We start from the raw sequence: 14705 nt of genomic DNA on the forward strand, positions 1-14705 counted from the left end.
GGCTGGAGAGGCGAGAGGAGGAGCTGCCTCGACCGGCCATGGTGGAATGGATCTTTGTCGAAAGCACTCTGATGAATGCTCGCGGAGGGAAGGTGATGTGAGTTGGATCTAAATCCCCGTCTCTTTTATGGGCGGCTCATTTACGCGGCCCGGGGGAGTAAATGAAAAAAAACTGGCTTTTCGCATTCGTTTGACACGTGGAAGATGGTCATTATTGGGCACAGAAGCTGAGGAGAGCAGTACGCACTAGAAGCCGGACACTATTCGACAGGAACATGGAATTTGGAGAAGAACCCGCCTTGCAATGCCGAAGACAAACTTGCGTGCTGGACTTACCGTCATTGAAGCCTGGTTCGGGGGCTACTGAGGGAGTCCTGGATTAGGGGGTGTCCGGATGGCCGGACTATGACCTTTGGTCGGACTCCCGGACTATGAAGATACAAGATTGAAGACTTCGTCCCGTGTCCGGATAGGACTTTCCTTGGCGTGGAAGGCAAGCTTGGCGATATGATATGAAGATCTCCTCCCATTGTAACCGACTCTATGTAACCCTAGCCCTCTCCGGTGTCTATATAAACCGGAGAGTTTTAGTCCGAAGGACGAACAACAATCATACCATAGGCTAGCTTCTAGGGTTTAGCCCCTCTGATCTCGTGGTAGATCAACTCTTGTACTACCCATATCATCAATATTAATCAAGCAGGAGTAGGGTTTTACCTCCATCGAGAGGGCCTGAACCTGGGTAAAAACATCGTGTCCCTTGTCTCCTGTTACCATCCGCCTAGACGCACAGTTCGGGACCCCCTACCCGAGATCCGCCGGTTTTGACACCGACAGTAACCAAGCATAAAACCCTTATGTGCTTTTGGTGCAAATTTAGAGTGGATGTGAGGATCTCTAATCCAGCATTTAGCACCGAAGACTTTGAAATAACTTACATTGGGTTTCTTGTCAGTGAGGAGTTCATATGAGGTTTTATTGAAGAATTTTTGAAGATATACCCTATTGATGATGTGGCACGCAGTATCAATGGCTTCAGGACAAAAGCGCTGAGGTGTCTTGTATTCATCAAGCATGGTGCGAGCCATCTCAACAAGAGTTCTGTTCTTGCGCTCCATGATGCCATTCTGTTGAGGAGTATAGGGAGCAGATAACTCGTGAGTAATACCAGGTATATCAAGATATTCATCGAGACTAGTGTTCTTGAACTTAGTCCCATTATCACTCCTGATATGCTTGATCTTCACACTGAAGTTAGTAGAAGTTCTTGGAAAATCGTCTGAAGACTTCCTCCACTTCATTTTTGTAAGTGATGATATGCACCCATGTGTAACGAGAATAGTCATCAACTATGACAAAGCCATATAATGATGTAGAATTAGAGAATGTGGCATAATGAGTAGGGCCAAAGAGATCCATATGAAGCAATTCAAAGGGACGAGAAGTAGTCATGATAGTCCTCGAGGGATACTAGGCTCTGGTGATCTTTCCAGCCTCACAAGCCCCACAAAGATGATCTTTGAGGAATTTGACACCCTCGATGCCAATGACATGCTTCTTCTTCGCGAGTGTATGCAAGTTCCTCATCCCATCATGACCAAGTTGTCGATGCCATAGCCAGCATTCTGAAGCTTTTGCAAGTAAACATGTGGCAGGCTGTGGTCCTGCAGAGAAATCAACAATATCTCCTTTCCTAAAGCCTTCGAAGACTTTGGAATTGACAGATTCCATCAGCACAATGCAACGATATTTGCTAAAGACGACGACCATATTAAGATCACAAAGCATTGAGACAGACATGAGGTTGAATCCTAAGGACTCGACAAGCATGACTTTGTCCGTGTATCTATCCTTTGAGATCGCAACCTTACCTAGACCCAATACCTGGCTTTTGCCTTTGTCAGCATAGGTGATATGCTTCAGATGAGATGGTGACAAATCAGTGTCCATCAACAAGTTCCTGTCACCGGTCATGTGGTTTGTACATCCACTGTCGAGGACCCACTCCGTAGCTTTAGGTTGTTCATCCTGCAGATGAATTAGTGCAACTTACGAACCCATATACTTCATCAGTGAAGAATATGATATCAATTTGATCAATAGTAATAGATATAGTAATATGAGGACGTGAGAAATGAGTGATTCATTTCTTCATGATTAGCTTGCGTCCATTCAAGCACATTCAGGTCTCCGGCAAATTCTTCAGACGATCAAGTTTGTCTGGAGACCTGACCCTGCATAAGAGATTAGTTCTTTTTCTTCACCACCCACATCTCGAGGGGTGGCAAATAATTCATCATTCTGGGAGCTCCATAAGAAAAAGATGGCATTGAAGCCAGTGCACTTCGTTTCACAGAAGAGTGGTTAGGATAATCATATGAATAAGCAGAGAAATTCTTAGAGGACTTATGAACATAATGGTTTGAAGAATAATGCACATATTCATGGCCTTTAGACTTTTCCTACGAAACATAAGTGTTAGCACAATGATGTTCATATGAGGATTTTGATCGACGTGAGGAATTTGATCCATATGAAGAATTTGATTTGGGGTTCCTATTCTTCATAGGTGGTGTCATGATGACATTCACCTGAAGATATTCAAGGCACCTTTTGGGAACCCAGATTTTCTTCACAGGGGGACCGTTCCTGCAGTTAGTTCCAACATATCGAACAAATACTTCACCATTTTGATTCTTGAACAATTTATAGTTGGAGTCAAATGACTCATCAGAGGAATATGAAGAATCACAAGTAAAGATAGATAGAGTGCATGGATCTACAGGAGGTCCTTTTACAGCAACCCATGAGGTTTTGGGATACTGCTTAGGTTTCCAGTAGATCCCATCAGCATTGAGTTTCCTCACAAAGGCAATACCCTCTTTCCTAGGGTTCATGTTCAAGATATGCTTTTTGAGCACATCACATAGAGTCTGATGCCCTTTGAGGCTTTTGTAAATACCTATCACATACAATTCCTTCAGCCCTGCATTATCGTCAGTGATACTTGTGGTATCCTCAGATGAGGAATTTGTGACCATAGAGACAGTTGAAGAATTTGCAGCAATAGAAGCATTTGAACATTCAAGTGATGAATTAGCATATTCACGCTCAATGCATTTCAGACATGGTGGAATAAATTCTTCCTGGGCGAAATTGATCTATTGAGCAAGCAATGAATCCTTTTCCTTCTGAAGATCTTCATAAGTCACTTTTAAATTCTCAAGATCTTGCTTTCTCTCAGGATATTCATCAGAAAGCTTCTCATGATCAGTTAAGAGAGTGTTATGATGATTTTGAAGGTTGTCAAACCTAGTATGAAGTTTTTGAAGACTATCAGTCAAAGCCTTGGTTCGATTCAATTCCTCACCCAACATATCATCGCTTTCATCAAGCATGTTTTGAACTTTTTCAAGAGCTCTTTGTTGTTTAGTGGCAAGGGAAGAAAGTTTGACATAGCTGGGTCCAAATTCATCAACCGATTCATCATCACTAGATTCAGAAAGGTAGCATTCAGTTACCTTGGCACCCTTTTCCATAAGGCATGGTGCAGTGGATGATGATTCAGGTGCGAAAGTCATCTCCTTGAGTGATTCCTTGAAATCCTCAAACCACGGATCATGACGAGTACGGTGGCCTTCATAGACTTCAGAGAGTCGGTACCAGATAAGCTTCGCATGGTTGAGATGCATGATGTTCCTGAACTGATTTTGGGACAAACAGGAGCAGATGACATCCTTCGCCGTGAGGTTGAGTAGAGTGTACTTGCGAATATCATTAGCCTCCGCCATCTTGCATAGATCGGTAAGACCAACCTCAGTGACGGTCCATAGTTTGTTGTTCATCGCCATGAGTCGCTTCTTCATCATGGCCTTCCACTTGGGAAACTCATGACCATGAAATATGGGGCAAGACACTTTCTTCATTCCTGCAGTCGACATAACTGAAACTCCAGGTGGTTAAACCAAAATCACACTAAACAAGGGAGTACCTTGCTCTGATACCAACTGAAAGTGCGTTAAGTCGGCTAGAGGGGGGTTGAATAGGCGATTTTTAAAAGTTCATCACTGAGGAATTTCAGGGTGAGGAAATTCCGAAGTCACGAACAACCAGCAGCGAAATAAGTACTCAGGTATAAGCACAATAGAGCAATACTTCATGATGAAATGAAAGACAGACACGGAGTACAGAAAGCATAAACACAGGATAAGCAGGCTGAAGACAATGTGACTGAAGAAATAGGATTGAGGAAATAGAGAAAGTCTTCAGTCAAAGTCTTCAAACAGTAATGATCAGGTTCATCAACACATGAATGAGGAAATGAAAGGGTTGAGGAAATAGAACCAGTAGGCTTGGTGAAGACAATGATTTGGTAGACCAGTTCCAAATGTTGTGACAGTTGTACGTCTGGTTGGAGCGGCTGAGTATTTAAACTCGAGGACACACAGTCCCAAACACACAGTCGTCATTGTATTCTCCTTGAGCTAAGATCACACAGACCTCGCCCAATACTCATGGTAAGTCTTCACAGGTGACTACCAAACCTTCACAGACTCAGTCACTCAGCAATCCACACTTCCTTTTGGATGCTCAGACCATGACGCCTAACCGTCTGGAGGATACATAGTCCTCAAAGGTAACAAGCATCGGTTCCACATAGGAACAATCTCTTCAGTGATGCTCAATCACTTTGGGTTTGTAGGTCTGGGTAGGAATTTGGGATTTCCTCACTTGATGATTTTCGCTCAAAGTCCTTGGAGGATGGGATGCTCTCAATTGACAAGTGTCAGTTTCTCTTGGAGCAGCCAACCAGCTAGTAGTTGTAGGGGGCGGCTATTTATAGCCTAGGGAGCAGCCTGACATGATAAGACATAAATTCCCTTCAAGGATATGACCGTTAGGTGGTAGGATATTTTGGACAGCTAGCGCGTACACAACAACGGTCGGATTTTGAGGTTCGAATTCCTCAGGGCTATCATGTTCCTCACTGTGTAGGCAATCCGCACTGGTGAATTCCAAACTCCTTAGTCAGAACAAATTCCTCAGAGACCAGAAGATCTTCATCTCTGTCACTGAAGAAATTGACTGAACTGATATGAGATTTCCAATGGCTTCACTCGAAAGGATTGGGTAGGTGTAGGATTTTGAGATGACCATCACTTGGAAATCAGTTTCCTTAGTATTACCTCGACCCCCTTTAACAGTATGGTGTTTCCTATGACTCAAGAAAGAGAAAATGAAACTACAAAAACAAAAGTCTTCACGCTTCATAATCCTCGCATGAATATCCGAGTCTTCAAGGTCACACCAATTTCATCACTTTCAAAGTCTTCAGGAGAACCAAAGTCTTCAGCCGAAGACATTCATTTTTAGGGGTCGACTTTCACTTTAAATATCAAACTCCTCGTCAACTTATAGAGCCTGTGTACACTCACAAACATATTAGTCCCTTAACCTATAAGTCTTCAATACACCAAAATCACCAAGGGGTACTAGATGCACTTACAGGTAGCAAGAAGGATTTCTAGCGCCGTTGCCGGGGAGATCTACGCCAAGTCAAGCCATACCAAGTACCCATCATAAACTCTTCTCCCTTGCATTACATTATTCGATGTTCGCCTCTTGTTTTCCTCTCCCCCACTTCTAACACGATTTTCGAAAACCTTTGCCTTTCCTTCGCTCTCCTTCCGCTCGATCTTTTGTTTGCTTGTGTGACCATGTGCCTTTTTTTGCTTGCATCTTTGCTTGCTAAAGGTTTATGGATCCTCATCCACTTTCTAATCTTTTTAAGAGATCCAATTATGGTGAACCGATTTCTAGTGATTTGAGTGCACTAGATTATCTTTATGAGGTTTTGCTTGAAATCCGTGAATCTGAAAATTGTGATGAAGTGCTTTATGAAGTGATTCACGATAGATCTTTGAATAAAAAGCATGATTGTAGTGATATTATTATAAATTCTATTAATGTCAATTGTGCTAATAATATGCAAAACCCTAAGCTTGGGGATGGTAGTTTTGTTATGACTACTATTTGTTGCAATGATCATGATTGGGGTGATTCTTCTATTGATCTTGAAAATTTATTTAAGCCCCATGATGAATATGAGATTGATAATAGTGTTTGCAATATTATTGAAAGTGGGTTTGGAAGAGTGTCAACTTTAGATCCCATGTATTTGGAGAATGTTCAATCTTATAATTTTTTTGATAAAAGTGGGTTTGGAGAGCTCATGACTTTAGTTAATATTAATCCCACTATTTTGGAAGAGTGTCAACTTCGCATGCATGTGGATCGTGTTGAAAATATTTTATGTGATAGCTATTTTGTTGAATTTGCTTATGATCCCACATGTAAATATTATGAGAGAGGAAAATATGGTTGTATAAATTTTTCATGTTACCAAATTACCTCTCGTTATGTTGAGATTGCTATTATTTCTTTCCGCTTCCTTGGATATGCTAGTTTTTGCTTGCTATGATAATTTTTTTGCCTATAAAATGCCTATGCATAGGAAGTATGATAGACTTAAACTTTTTTGTCACATGCTTTATGATGCTCTCTTTGTGTTTCAATTGTTATCTTTCATGTGAGCATCAATAAAATTATTAATGCCTAGCTAGGGGCGTTAAACGATAGCGCTTCTTGGGAGGCAACCCAATTTTATTTTTGTTCTTTGCTTTTTGATCCTGTTTAGTAATAAATAATTCATCTAGCTTATGTTTAGATGTGGTTTTATGTTTTAATTAGTGTTTGTGCCAAGTAGAACCTTTGGGAAGACTTGGGTGAACTCTTTGCGATCCTGCTGTAAAAAACAGAAACTTTTGCGCTCACGAGAATAGGTGTAATTTTTTACAGAAGAGTGATTTTAGGTTGATTCTTTTTGCAGATGATTAACAGACAAATTAATCACGTCCACCAATTTATTTCAGCATTTTTGGAATTACATAAGTATTCTAAAGTTACAGATTGCTACAGACTGTTCTGTTTTTGACAGATTCTGTCTTTCGTGTGTTGTTTGCTTATTTTGATGAATCTATGAGTAGTATCGGGGGGTATGAACCATAGAGAAGTTGGAATAAAGTAGGTTTAACACCAATATAAATAAATAATGAGTTCATTACAGTACCTTAAAGTGATATTTTATTTTCTTATACTAACGGAGCTCATGAGATTTTCTGTTGAAGTTTTGTGTTGTGAACTTTTCAAGTTATTGGGTAAAGATTTGATGGATTTTGGAATATGGGGTGGCAAGAGCCTAAGCTTGGGTATGTACAAGGAACCCCAAGGTAAAATCCAAGGACAACCAAAATCCTAAGCTTGGGGACGCCTCGGAAGGCATCCCCTCTTTCGTCTTCGTCTATCGATAACTTTACTTGAGGCTATATTTTATTCACCACATGATATGTGTTTTTCTTGGAGCATCTTTTATGATTTGAGTCTTTGCTTTTTAGTTTAACACAATCATCCTTTCTGTACACGCCTTTTGGGAGAGACACGCATGAATCGGAATTTATTAGAATACTCTATGTGCTTCACTTATATCTTTTGAGCTAGACAATATTGCTCTAGTGCTTCACTTATATCTTTTTAGAGCACGGTGGTGGTTTTATTTTATAGAAATTGTTGATCTCTCATGATTCACTTATATTATCTTGAGAGTCTTTAGAACATCATGGTAATTTGCTTTGGTTGTAAAATTAGTCCCAATATGATGGGCATCCAAGATGGGTATAATAAAAACTTTCATATAAAGTGCATTGAATACTATGAGAAGTTTGATTCTTTATGATTGTTTTGAGATATGAAGATGGTGATATTAGAGTCATGCTAGTAGAGTAGTTGTGAATTTGAGAGATACTTGTGTTAAAGTTTGTGATTCTCGTAGCATGCACGTATGGTGAACCGTTATGTGATGAAGTTGGAGCATGATTTATTTATTGATTATCTTCCTTATGAGTGGCGGTCGGGGACGAGCGATGGTCTTTTCCTACCAATCTATCCCCCTAGGAGCATGCGCATAGTACTTCGTTTCGATAACTAATAATTTTTTGCAATAAGTATGTGAGTTCTTTATGACTAATGTTGAGTCCATGGATTATACGCACTCTCACCCTTCCACCATTGCTAGTCTCTCTAGTATTGTGCAACTTTCGCCGGTACCATACACCCACCATATACCTTCCTCAAAACAGCCACCATACCTACCTATTATGGAATTTCCATAGCCATTCCGAGATATATTGCCATGCAACTTCCCACTGTTCCGTTTATTAAGACACGCTCCATCATTGTCATATTGCATTGCATGATCATGAAGTTGACATCATATTTGTAGCAAAGCCACCGTTCATAATTTTTCATACATGTCACTCTTGAATCATTGCATATCCCAGTACACCGCCGTAGGCATTCACATAGAGTCATATTTTGTTATAAGTATTGAGTTGTAATTCTTGAGTTGTAAGTAAATAAAAGTGTGATGATCTTCATTATTAGAGCATTGTCCCTGTGAGGAAAGGATGATGGAGACTATGATTCCCTCACAAGTCGGGATGAGACTCCGGATTAAAAAAAAGAGGCCAAAAAAAGAGAAAAGGCCCAAATAAAAAAATGAGATAAAAAGAGAGAAGGGGCAACGCTACTATCCTTTTACCACACTTGTGCTTCAAAGTAGCACCATGATCTTCATGATAGAGAGTCTCCTATGTTGTCACTTTCATATACTAGTGGGAATTTTTCATTATAGAACTTGGCTTGTATATTCCAATGACGGGCTTCCTCAAAAGTGCCCTAGGTCTTTGTGAGCAAGCAAGTTGGATGCACACCCACTTAGTTTCTTTTGTTGAGCTTTCATACACTTATAGCTCTAGTGCATCCGTTGCATGGCAATCCCTACTCACTCACATTGATATATATTGATGGGCATCTCCATAGCCTGTTGATACGCCTAGTTAATGTGAGACTATCTTCTCCTTTTTGTCTTCTCCACAACCACCATTCTATTCCACCTATAGTGCTATGTCCATGGCTCACACTCATGTATTGCATGAAGATTGAAAAAGTTTGAGAACATCAAAAGTATGAAATAATTGCTTCGCTTGTCAGCGGGGTTGTCATGATTAAATACTTTGTGTGATGAAGATAGAGCATAACTAGACTATATGGTTTTGTAGGGATAACTTTATTTGGCCATGTTATTTTGAGAAGACATGATTGCTTCGTTAGTATGCTTGAAGTATTATTATTTTTATGTCAATATTAAACTTTTGTCTTGAATCTTTCAGATCTGAACATTCATACCACAATAAAGAAATTACATTGATAAATATGCTAGGTAGCATTCCACATCAAAAATTCTGTTTTTATCATTTACCTACTCGAGGACGAGCAGGAATTAAGCTTGGGGATGCTTGATACGTCTCCAACGTATCTATAATTTTTTTATTGTTCCATGCTATTATATTATCTGTTTTGGATGTTTAATGGCCTTTAATATGCTCTTTTATATTATTTTTGGGACTAACCTATTAACCGGAGGCCCAGTGCCAGTTTCTGTTCTTTTTGCCTATTCTAGAGTTTTGCAGAAAAGGAATACCAAACAGAGTCCAAATGGAATGAAACCTTCGCGATGATCTTTCTTGGACCGAAAGCAAACCAAAAGACTTGGAGCTGAAGTCAGAAATGCCACGAGGTGTCCACGAGGCAGGAGGGCGCGCCCCCACCCTCGTGGGCCCCTCGTAGCTCCACCGACGTACTTCTTTCGCCTATATATAGTCTTGTACCCTAAAAACATCAGGGAGAGCCACGAAACCACTTTTCCACCACCGCAACCTTCTGTACTCATGAGATCCCATCTTGGGACCTTTTCCGGTGATCTGCCGGAGGGGGAATCGGTCATGGAGGGCTTCGACATCAACGCCATTGCTTCTCCGACGAAGCGTGAGTAGTTTACCACAGACGTTCGGGTCCATAGTTATTAGCTAGATGGCTTCTTCTCTCTCTTTGATTCTCAATACAAAGTTGTCCTCGATGTTATTGGAGATCTATTTGATGTAATATTCTTTTGCAGTGTGTTTGCCGAGAACCGATGAATTGTGGATTTATGAATAAGATTATCTATGAATATTATTTGGTTCTTCTCTAAATTCTTATATGCATGATTTGATATCTTTGCAAGTCTCTTCGAATTATCGGTTTAGTTTGGCCTACTAGATTGATCTTTCTTGCAATGGGAGAAGTGCCTAGCTTTGGGTTCAATCTTGCGGTGTCCTTTCCCAGTGACAGTAGGGGCAGCAAGGCACGTATTGTATTGCTGCCATCGAGGATAAAAAGATGGGGTTTATATCATATTGCTTGCGTTTATCCCTCTACATCAACGTCATCTTGCTTAATGCATTACTCCATTCTTATGAACTTAATACTCTAGATGCATGCTCGATAGCAGTCGATGTATGGAGTAATAGTAGTAGATGCAGAATCGTTTCGGTCTACTTGACACAGATGTGATGCCTATGTTCATGATCATTGCCTTAGATATCTTCATAATTATGCGCTTTTCTATCAATTGCTTGGCAGTAATTTGTTCACCCATCATAATACATGCTATCTCGAGAGAAGCCACTAGTGAAACCTATGGCCCCGGGGTCTCTTTTCCATTATATTGTATCTCTTTAAATCTCGTTTACTATCTTGCAATCTTTACTTTCCAATCTATAGAACAAAAATACCAAAAATATTTACTTTACTATCTCTATTAGATCTCACTTTTGCGAGTGACCCTGAAGGAATTGACAACCCCTTTATCAAGTTGGTTGCAAGGTTCTTGATTGTTTGTGCAGGTATTAGGTGACTTGTGCGTCGTCTCCTACTGGATTGATACCTTGGTTCTCAAAACTGAGGGAAATACTTATGCTACTTTGCTCCATCACCCTTTCCTCTTCAAGGGAAAAACCAAGGCAAGCTCAAGAGGTAGTAGTAGGTATTTTATGGCGTGGAGATCATCTCCTCAAGCCATATGAATGTGGAGAAGAAAATCTTCAATCCATATGGCTGGGTCTGTTGTCCCATTGTATTGTTCAATGTTTACGGGTTTAAACCCTTCGGGGAACTGATGCCGCATTGCCTCATCCATGAAGCACATCGGATGAGCGGCGCCCATGACCCGGGCTACGTCGCACCGAAGATCGGTTTCCGTATCGGCCCGATGATGTTCCTGAAATCTATCGTTTTGGTCGCGCCAGGTTCGGTATCTATCCCATCCAGCCGGAGCATAGTCTCGAGATCTGTAGATGGATCTTGTTTATCATGCTCTAATGGCCAGGCCGTGATGGAGATCGTACTGGTATTCTGGTTGTGCAGCCTCCTTGCCTTTACGGCGAGGGGGCGGGTGGGTGTTCGGCCTCTCCAGCCGGCTTATCCCTTCCTCGAGGGGGGCGGTCGGGTTGGTCTATCCCTTCCTCGAGGGGGGCAGTCGGGCTGGTTTGCATGTTTATATCTTGGTGGTGCGGGTGCAGGGGCCTCGTCATCAAATTGTGGCAGCAGCTTCCGCTTTGGGTAGCTTTTAGTTTGTTGTTGGTAGCCGTACCCCTCTTCGGCTGCCAGGACTTTTGTCCATCTATCTTTTAGGGTATTTTGTTCGGCCTTCAGCTGCTGCTGCTTCTTCTTCAAGCTTCGTGCAGTGCGTCTAATGGATCTTCCGGAACGATAAAAGCTTCAGCTCCGAGGCCGACCTCCTCCTCGGAGAGAGGCATGTAGTTTCTATCTTCGGAATCATTGGGGTCCTCGGGGTTATACTAACCCCCATGCCCCCATGAGCCATCAAGTTGTTGCTCGGGGGCGGGGTCATCGAGGTCTTCCACATTGTCCGGAGTATCGTCCTCTCTGGTGCCCGTGTTGCTTTCCGTGCCTCGACGCTCCTTGAATCGTCGGCGTTGTTTCCGGCATTTGGGGGGCTCCTCACTGGGCTTGTTACTATCTCTTTTGGGGGTGCCATACCCGTTATTGGCGCCATCGCTGGTGTCCTTGGGGTTGTCCACCATGTAAACGTCATAGGTGGAGGTGGTCGTCCATCGACCGATGACAGGAGGGGGCAGTGTCAGTGTGAGCCATGGCTTCACTGTCGTCGTCCATGTCATCGGCCTCCTCAGAGGCATAGTCCAGCATGTCGGTTAAGTCTTCGACAGTGGCTATTAAGTGGGTTGTGGGTGGGACATAAAATTCTCCATGGCCTGCATCAAGGCTCCGCTGAGCGTAAGCCGAGGATGGGCCATCCAAGATAGTCATCATCTGGATCCGGTCTAGCGCCTCGTTTATCAGGGCGAGACTGGTCGGGTTAGCGCATGAAATTTCCTCGGAGTCAACCTCTGGTATGATGGTGGGGTGAGGGGTGAGTCTGGCTAGGGCAGACTCTTGGTCTTTGGGCGCCGCACTTGCACCAAGGCTCAAAGTCGGGCCCGCCATAAGGGGCGAGTCCGGCGGGGTTGGCTCCTGGTCTTTGGACGATGAACTCCCATCAGGGCTCAAAGCCGGATCCATGGTAAGGAGGGAGGGTCCAGATGGGGTTTACTCCTGGTCCTTGGACGTGATGGTCGCATGCAGGCTCGAAGCCGGGTGCGAGGTGAGAGCCGATCTGGAGATCGGATCGGGAAGATGTCCCAAAGTCGACGCTTCAAGGTCCATAGGCGCAAACAAGGCTGAGAAGCCAGTGAAGATCAGATCGTCCCGAGCGTTAGTGATGTATTCTAGGTTACCGAGCCTGCTTTGATGCTCAGGGGGGAAACTATCGACCAGGTCAAGATGGCCGGTCGAATTGGCGTGCTGAACAATGCTGCTGAACGCAAAAAGCTGGTCAGCGATGAAGATGCCCCCGGTGTTGACGCCATCTCCGATGATCAGGCGAGCGATAGACCTTTTGGTGATTCAACATCGGAACTCTCAATGAAAGCACCAATGTTGGTGTCAAAACCAGCAGATCTTAGGTAGGGGGTCCCAAGATGTGGATCTTGGATCAATGGGGAACAAGGGACGAAGGACATAGTGTTTACCCAGGTTTGGGCCCTCTCTAAGAGGTAAAACCCTACGTCCTGCTTGATTATATTGATGTGTATAGGATGAAGTCAATCTACCACGCGATCAGATGAACTAAACCCTAGACTAGTAGAATGATGGTTGTTGTTCTAGCCTCTATAGACTAAACCCTCCGATTTATATAGACACCAGGGGTACTACGGTTATACATGATCAGTTACAAGGAAAGGATAAACATGCCGATTCTTCTCATCTTTACTTGGAGGACACACGAAGGCACCAAAAATCTTCCTGTCCGGATACGGTGTCTCCTCATAGTTCGGCCTCCTAGTATTGGCAACACGGCCCAATAGTCTGGCCCATTTGGGATTAGGCCGGTAGGCCGAAGACCCCCTAATCCAGGACTCCCTCAGTGAGGCCTCCACATCATGGGTGCCCTCCTTGTTATGGTGAGTCGCATGAGTTAGTCCGGGCACCAACCTGCGGGCTCTGGAGCTGAGGTAAGCCCGGGCACACTGATGAAACACCTTGTAGTCTTTGTCAAAGGCACCGGTGGTGCCCCGAGAAAACACAATGAACTGTCATTTAAAGCATCCAACCGCGTGGTGGCGTCTGCGCGCGAGGTGTTTATGGTGGACTCAACGGTGAGGTGCTCATCCAAGATCTAGGGGTCAGCATTGATGGTAGCATCGCGACCTCATCTGCGCGTGCAGTCACAATTTGCTTCTTCACTGCCAAATGCTCCTTGAGCTCTCATGGCTATACTCCATGCACCATGGCTTTGTGCGGCAATTGTTTGGAGGATGGGGTAATGATTTGGGTGGAAGGTGTCGCGCCGGCGGTCGGGCCATGTAGGATGGAGAAGGAGGAGGAGGGGTGGATTACCTGACTAGAGTGATGAGGGCGAGCACCGGGAAGGAGCATCGTCAACGAGGTGGCGGCACAACAATTAAGCAATGAAGGTTTGAATTTGTAACGGAAGGAGGAAATAGGGGAACGTTTGTTTTGGTTGGGAGAAGGAGGGGGAAGATTAATATTTTCGCGGCTGGCAAAATTTGCTCGGTGCAAGGAAAAACCGGCACGCAAAATGTCATCCGACATGATTCCTTCTTCAGAACTGTGTGTGATATCTATCCATTGCAAACGATTTCTGCTAACTTACCCGTGTGTGATGACTTTGAACATACAAATTTGGGTCTGATTTTGACTGATTTTAGTGGTCATCCACGTCATTGCATAATTTAACATCACTTGCTAAGTCGGGTACGCAAAAGAGCCTACAACACAACCCACAATTGCTTAATCGAGCAAGTTCAGTAATTAAACAGAGCTAGTTACTTTCATCATGTTACATTGATTCGCGTTCATTGCTTTGATAAATTGTTATGTGGGTGGAACAATGCTAAGGTGTTGTTCTTACTTGAACAAACAACCTACTTATGATTACCCCTTCTCACAAGCATCCGCAACTACAAGAGAAGAATTAAGATAAATCTAACCATAACATTAAACAAAAGGATCCAAATCAGCCCCTTACGAAAAAGCTCATAAACTGGGGTTTTGTCTTCTGTCACTCCCACAACACATCATCTACTAACTAACCCCACAATGTCTTCCCCTAGGTATAAACATGGTGAAATGTCATGTAGTCGACATTCACACGACACCACTAGAGA

Source organism: Triticum aestivum, chromosome 1B, assembly GCF_018294505.1.
Source record: "Triticum aestivum cultivar Chinese Spring chromosome 1B, IWGSC CS RefSeq v2.1, whole genome shotgun sequence".
NCBI classification, from domain to species: domain Eukaryota; kingdom Viridiplantae; phylum Streptophyta; class Magnoliopsida; order Poales; family Poaceae; genus Triticum; species Triticum aestivum.